The sequence below is a fragment of the Habropoda laboriosa genome, unplaced genomic scaffold (genome assembly GCF_001263275.1).
Source record: "Habropoda laboriosa isolate 0110345459 unplaced genomic scaffold, ASM126327v1 scaffold5, whole genome shotgun sequence".
NCBI lineage: Eukaryota > Metazoa > Arthropoda > Insecta > Hymenoptera > Apidae > Habropoda > Habropoda laboriosa.
Genome location: NW_017100161.1, coordinates 3,673,985 through 3,682,475, shown reverse-complemented (window position 1 = coordinate 3,682,475; position 8,491 = coordinate 3,673,985).

Sequence of the window (8,491 nt, the reverse complement as noted above, 5' to 3'; positions counted from 1 at the left end):
AATCTTGGAAACGAATGTGTGTCCAACAAGCTAAGCATAAATCAGCAAGCCCCCAAGGAACGAGACGAATGGTATTCCGGAGTTAATTACTTCAGGCTGTTACGCCACGCTGTATGTACAAACGTATATTTCCGATACCGCTCGCAGACCTTGTATATTAACAAAGCAAACACTACCACACTGTGTATACCGACGTGGCGAACTGTATCCAGTAATGGTAAAATAAACGTGGAGAAACGGTTTTATCAACCACAGAAAACCCAGATCGCGAGCACCTCACTTATCGTACACTGATAAGAATCGATAATATCTTTTTCCCGCCGCTGTATCTGTATTCTCCACGAACGTGTATTCTTTTCTTTTTACAATGTCTTTCAAACAGTACGAACAAAAAAAATCGGACAAAAATATCGTTGAAATTCAATCGTTCACTAAATGCAACACGCTGTCTCTCGTGATACCAATTTCCCTCAAAGTCGATCCCAGTTGTTCCAATCTTCTCGGCGAATACCTGGAATTGTTTAAAGAACGAGTGTATTGTTACATCAACTAACCTTCGAGAGAAATCATAAAAGTGACACGAAGAGACGTTTACCCGCTGAGAAGAATTTTATATCCCCGCGGAACTGTCCTCGCCATAGCTCTGTCTAGCAACTGATAAAGTCGAGCTATCGGCTCGTCGGCGGATAAGTGTACCAAGTAAACGGTGCCACCGTTCAGAGACCTGACTTTCAGCCGGAGTTCGCCTGCTTTTCCCGACGGTTCGTTGATCTGGTGCAGTAAAGGAGGCTGAAAATCAACGAAGAGATACTTTTCAAAAATGTTCGATCGGCAGGAATTATTTCCTGTATGTCTACCGCATTTTTCCTGACTGGAGCAGCTGATTTCGCAGAACGTTGACACTTTTTCGCAGTGTTCTGCTGCGACGGAGGACACGAAAATTGCGAGGCGTTAGAATCAGGTTTACCAAAGTCTGCGGAGAGTTTCGCCCTCGGCGCTGACCTCGAATTAACGGATAAGCGAGAATTGGGCAAGCTAGCGGACCTTGATCGCTGCCTGATACGATCTTCGTGGGTTTCTAATCGACTGAATCGACATTCACGTGTTAAAAATTCGTTTAAACATTAATTAAATCTAGGCTGTACTTGGGCGATAATTTTGCAGATCTCTCGGTGGAACTGTGATAACACCTGCCAGAGCTTGGAAATCTCATGACCCCTCTAGATTTCAAGTTTCCTTCACGGTTGGACGTGTCGTAGTCTGAATTTCTCGCAGTCATTTCTCGCTTGCAGAATACAGTAGAAAATAAACATCACACGAGTGCAAATTACACCAATTTTCGATATTCGCAAAATTTACTTTCTCCTTTCGGCTGCTCAAACCGAGTTCAGCGTTGATATGCGACTGTAAGTGGGAATCCGAGCAAATGTTGTTGTGCGAGGCCAAAATTTGGGAACGAAGGATGTACATCTCGAAGGGAGGAGCTTCCACGGGACTCTTCTGTCTCGAGGATCTATCAAAGATCGTTCAGTTCAAGTGACAAATCGTTTTACAATTAATTCGACGTGTATACCTGCACGCGAGAGGCGTCAATTGCGAGGAATTGTCGAAGTTCGACGGATTATCTTTCGAAAGAGCGCACCTGTTTTGTTGCTTGAAAGAGGTGCTCGGTCTGCGTGATCTAGCTGTCGAGTTATCGATCTGTTGATGATGTTTCCCTAATCGATAACCGTGGCCAGGGAAATCAACCGAGCTGGGGAACGTCCGATTTCTGTGATCCTCTACCTAGTACAAAAATCGTTCTGAATACCATTTTCATTGTTCTTCGATGTAGTTTTATTTGACGTTCGCTCCTACGATCCTTTTCTCTCTCCTCGCTCCTGCCTTTCATTCTCACTAACACACGGTCACCCTCGATCACAGATTTCTGCACGCATTCGCACACTCTTGTCAACGATTTTCGGTCAAAACGTCGCTCTTATCACGCGTGCATTTTCATTCAGAAGAACTGTCACTCGGTCCAAACACTCTGCGTTCACACCTCATTTCATCCAACTGTCTCTCGATCCAAACATTCTTATCTCACATCCTGCAGAGGTAGAATCGAAACTTCACCTTAAAAGGCACACCTTCGGGATAACTGTCTTGCAGTTCAGATGGGAAATAACCGTCCAGAATGTCTCGGAGAAACGTGATCGTCGTTGGATCTTCGTACGTTCTTAACGGCCCTTCTTGAACTATCATTCCATTTTTGTAGAATTTTAGCGACATGCAAGAGGGTGTCTTGAAAACAACGATCAAAACAGCACTCGATTAATTCACGTCGTCTTCGAGACGCGTGTTCTATCAAACGCGTGATCAATAGCTGAATTATCGCCGCGGAAGTAAAAACACGGACGAAACCGCGATTGAATCAGCGTGTCGTAACGATTTTCCGCGCTCGTAACTCATATGGAATATTATTAGCCGTGCGTGGCAACCGGTCCGACGGAATTAACGTCAGCCGTCTGTATTTCATTAGAATTGATCCAGGTCAAAGGAACGAAAATCGACACCGCGCGTTCCGAGTGCAAATATCGATAGCGAACGCGCGAGTGTCGATTAGCGTAACGAGGAAGAAACGAACGATCATGCAACAGCGTTTCGTCAGAACGCGCAACGCTTTGCGGAAAATTGTTGTCATACTTGGCGAATAATTTCGATCTTTGGAATGTCATTTTTGCCGTACGAACCTACCAAGTGCGGTAATTTCAAAAGGATGAAAAAGTTTCGAGATTTACGTCGCGATTGCCACATTGTGCATTAAGAGGAACGCTTGAAAAATTTTTTTAATCTCGTTTTTCTTCTCGTTTCTTAATAATTTCGTAACCAGTGAAACGCACATGGCACGCTTGAGTACTTCGACAAAAATTCGTCTCAATTTAGTATCCATCAGAGAAGCGGTAAATAAGAAATTCTTAACCCTTTCGTTACTATCGGCGCCTAGAGGCGTTTTGAAAATTTCAGAGCCGTTTGCCGCACTTTCACCTTAATTCAATACTTCATTTTATCCTTTGCACACTTCCACCTTAATTTAATGAACCGAATTTTAAAGCGATACGGCGAAAATAACAAATTTCACGGCGGTGGTTAAAAATTTACCGTCAGTTGCGTTTACTTTTTTTTATTTTACTTACTTTAAACTTTTAATACTTTTATCATTACTTACTTTACTTTCAAATTTGCCACGTTACGCGTTAAAATCTTCCGCAGCGAAAGGGTTAAAGAAAGAGTTCGATCACGAAAGGGGTTAATATCTCATTTCTAAGAACTCAACAGCAGGAGACTTACTTTGAACGAGGCTCCATTTCCCTTCTCATTATGCTGCACGTGAACTTCGCCCTTTCCCGCGGCCAGGTTCAGCTGATCGATGTTCGCGATAATCTGCTCGTAACAAGTCTCGACGGTGTTGCTAAAAGGCACGGCTAACTGATCATTAATTCGATCGGTTGCCGATCGCTCGGAATAGTAACGTATACTCGATTTACTTGGGGATCGTTTCGGGACAGTTCTGGTTGTTCGAGTCGCCGACCCACATCATACCGTAATCGCCTAAGAATTTCTGTAAATCCAAACCACGATCGTTTCCCGACAGACGACACATTGAGCTGACAAAATACAATATATTCTCCACAAGTGTCAGACCGCAAGGAAGCTAAACCTGACACTCCTAGAGTCAGGGACTGCGTTTTCGAGCCTCGCGTCCGTCTTTGTAGTTTGCCGAACGTAGGCAAGGAGAGCGAATAAAAGATAAGCATGAAACGTGAGTCGAGGCAACCAAACGATTTAAATATCAACTTTTTTAATTTTACGTTTTTTTATACCGAAATTTTTCTGATGAAAATAACATAAAACACGACATAATTTGAACATCATTTACTTATTAACACGTTCACTGTCACGCCAGATTTACAGGTTGCCGTCAGGCGGCCACAAGAAAATACATTTTAAGCATAGGATTATAGAATTATGCTTTATAATTTGTTTTTTTCAATTGAAAGTAATGTCTAGCTAGCTATGACGTTCAAAATTTTTAGTGGACAACATTTATCTTAATTATTCTAAACATTTGAGGCACTCCAGTCACTGATGACCACCATGACCATATCGAGGAAACAATCTAACGTTAAAACTTATTGAGTGATTAATTTAATTTCATAATATATCGCTTTAGCGAGCCACCGTTTGGTTGCCAATTGTTTATCACATAGTCGGCCTACCTCCACGTAAAAAAAAAAAAAGGTAGGGTCGATTCGACAAGTGTCAGTAAAATGTAGGGTCGACAGCAGCAGAAAAGCTGCTAAACAATTAGAATTAAATGTAACGATAGAAATTACTGCAATAATGCGTAATGCAATTGAAAAATCGCAGAAAAGTCTGATACAAATGTTTGAAAAGTAAAATATATAAGATGAGATACAGTATCTTACCACGTAATGTAACTTTTTATTGTGTAACATATTAAAAACACTGTTTGGGAAAAATTTGTCACAGAATTGCATTTCTTATTTAATCTTCCTTTACTGCTACTTCTTGTGAAATTTTATATCAGAAAATTGAAGAAATTCTTCTTTGTGTTTCGTAGGCAATTGATTGCTAATTTGCTATTGACAGATCGATGTTAAAATTTGATGTTAAATGGAACTCTCATATCTAACATAGTATCTGAATAATTTTTCAAGGTATTTAATTAAGAAACGCGCACATAGTGTTCAATTTTCTATCTTAGAATTAACTAACTTTATCTTACGAACTACTTAAAGTTAAAACTTTCGACTGTGTGTGAGAATCAGAGTGTCGACGGGTACGCGTAGTTCTTAGCTTGGTATCCTTTTGCAAAAGTGAGAATTTTCTTTGGAAAAGGATACCAATTACCAGGTCCCACCACGAGGAGGTGACTACGCAAGGGACCCGACAAAAACACATGCCCTACTGGCAGCTCTCTATCTTCAGAGATACGCGATTCTCATTCGTAGCAAAGGAAATAGATACTTTTATCAAAAAGAGTGTCTTGTATTTCACTTTAAATCGCAACTCTAATCATTTTCTCATTCCCAATGCAATATTTAAACTCTAAAAATTTCGTACTCTTCCTTAATATTTATTTCATGGTATTGTAACAAGCAAACGTTGAATACATTTTTCATTCGTGTAAGAAGAATTATTTAACACGATAAATTTAGCTGTACTATGGTTATTTTTAATCTACGACCACAGGTCAACCTGATTTTTAATCCCTACGAAATTAATTTAACCACGAGTAAGTAACGAGAACGCTAAAACCTATGTTTCCATTGAAGAATATTGTAAAAACGTATAAATTGTTATATGCAATGTTATAACAAATTGTCGGAAGTATAAATTTTTAATAAAATTGTGAAAATTGATAAATTATACCGTGTTACGATATCGGAAATCTCCCGCGAAAATCTCCCGCGAAAATTTCCCGCCTGACCTAACCGACGATTTTGCTAATGACTTTGGGGAGAGGGTACCGCAGGTATATAAGGACCCGCCGATGTCCCGCGAAATCATTTACCCTTTATACTGGGCCCTAGACACTTCGCGGCGTATTTTGACCTGAAGGTTCTGAGATGTGAATAGAGTGGTCGGGGGCTACTAGCTAGTCTATGTCCACCCTGTACACACTCAGCCTTCTTGTAACACTTGTATACATTAGAATCAATTAGAATTTCTATTACTAATTATTAAACAAATTTTAACAATTACCGGCACTCGCTAGGCACGTAATATCAGACTTTAAATACTCGACTTCGAACTTCGGTTTAGTCATAATTCTATTAATGTTATAATAACGTATAATTTATTAATTTTCACAATTTTATTATTAATTTATACTTCCAAAAATTTGTTAAAACATTACATATTATTATTTATACATTTTTGCAAGTTTCTTTGACAAATAAGTACGTTTCAACGATCTTATTACTTTCTCGTTGTGAAATCAAGTTCGGAGGATTAAAAATCAGGTTGACCCTTGGTCGTAAATTTAAAATAGCCATAGTGAAGGTGAAATTATTATTTTAAATAAATGTTTCTATACGAATTAAGAATCTATTCAACGTTTGTTTGTTGCAATACCGTGAAATAAATTGTATTATATATTTTCTCAGTTTAGACTGAATTTAAAGTTCGTAAGGATTAGAAATCAGGTTGACCTGTGGTCGTAGATTAAAAATAGCCATAGTGAAGGTAAAATTATTACGTTAAATAATTGTTTTTATACGAATTAAATATTGATTCAACGTTTATTTGTTGCAATACCGTGAAATAAATTGTATTATATATTTTTTCTGTTTACACTAAATTTAAAGTTCTGTTTACATGTTATAACAATTAGAATGTAGACGTTTTGCCGTTTCACGGTTTTTCCTCTGTTAATTATGTGTTTATAAATCATTTCAAACTAAAGCAGCACCATGCCCACCCTTAATTAAACCGTCTCAGTAGTTTACCGTAATTAATAATCTATTTTCGGAATTTATACGAGAATTTTTGAATTTTAGTAAATACTAGAGTCAGTGTCCACCCTGTACACACTCAGCCTTCTTGTAACACTTGTATACATTAGAATCAATTAGAATTTCAATACAATAGACTGAATAACAATTCATTTTAACTAATACCTATTAGAAATTTTCCTTTTAAAACAAATATAAATCATTTTACCAATTACTGGTACTTGCTAGACATTTAATATCAGACTTTAAATATTCTCCTTTCGGTTCTTTTAAATACAATCAAATAATTTCTTCAATTATCGATACTGACTTGGAATACTCCGCTTCGAATAAAATATTTCGAAATTATTTTGAAGGTTTAGGGAAATAAACATTTGAATTTTAGTCATCGTTGTTCTTCAGACTTGTCGAATAGGATATTGAAATTACTTTGAGAGGTTGCTTTTTCGTAATAGCAATTGAAATTAATTTGAAATTTTTCTTTCAGTATCCTTGTGGAACTTGTAACGAATGCTGCTCCTAATTCTTAACACTTGCTGTAAAATTATTAGTTTTTGCATTTTAACAAAGTGAATTAATATTCCTAATTCTTATAAAATTATTAATAAACGTGAAATATTCTTGTAACGGTAATCTTATGAGAAATACTCGTATAATTAATTCTGAAATTTTTGCTTACATGTTATAACAATTGTAACGTTTACGTTTTGCTGTTTCGCAGTGTTTTCTCTGTGAATTCTATGTTTCGAATTTATTTCAAGCTAAAGTAACGTCTGTGTACTGCAGTTCAACCTAATTTACTTAAATTCGAATTACGATACAGTATATTTACAATTCTACCTGAATTTTCGAAATTATAAACATCACCAGTAAACTTCCATTGCATGTAAACAATATTCTCCACTAATCGGTAATTATAAAGTAATTATAAAGCAATTATAAAGTAATTACCGAAAAATATACACTTACATTCTCATGTTGGATCATTTACCTCTCTTCTTCTCGTCTGTTCACACATTCTCTCTAACTCTCCCAATTTCGTTATCCAATCGTTCCTATTTACTCTCATTTTCAAATTTCACACGTTATTCGCTATTATCCTCCCTTAACAAACCAACAAATCCCAGCACAATTAAAACAAAAATAATACACTACCAGCTTTTAAAAGAAATATAAATCATTTTACCAATTACTGGTACTTGCTAGACATTTAATATCAGACTTTAAATATTCTCCTTTCGGTTCTTTTAAATACAATCAAATAATTTCTTCAATTATCGATACTGACTTGGAATACTCCGCTTCGAATAAAATATTTCGAAATTATTTTGAAGGTTTAGGGAAATAAACATTTGAATTTTAGTCATCGTTGTTCTTCACACTTGTCGAATAGGATATTGAAATTACTTTGAGAGGTTGCTTTTTCGTTACTTTTCTTCCACCAGTTGAAATTAATTTGAAATTCTTCTTTCGGTATTTTTCATATATTTGCTCTGATATTGAATTTTGTTTACTAATAATTTACCGTCCAAGGAATTTGCATGAATTGCATGTTAAGTAGTTAGTTGATTTATTATTGTATATTGTGAGCTGATTTGGAACGAGTGCACTATGCCCACCCTAAATTAAACCGTCTCAGTAGTTTACCGTAATTAATAATCTATTTTCGGAATTTATACGAGAATTTTTGAATTTTAGTAAATACTAGAGTCAGTGCATCGCGTATTGAAATAATAGCTTCATCCCTAGTTCGTTTATTATTGAATATTTTTACACGTTTAACTTATGCTTCTCCCCAATTCTCGTCGCGTATTTTATTCAAATTTTCTTATACTCTAGAATCGAGAAAGATATGAATTCGCGTTTTTTCTTTTGATTCTTTCAATGTTTCACTCGCGTTCTACGAAAGTTTAGTTCAATAATAATATTGAAAATAATATAAATTCGCGGTTTCTCCCTTTCTGAATAAA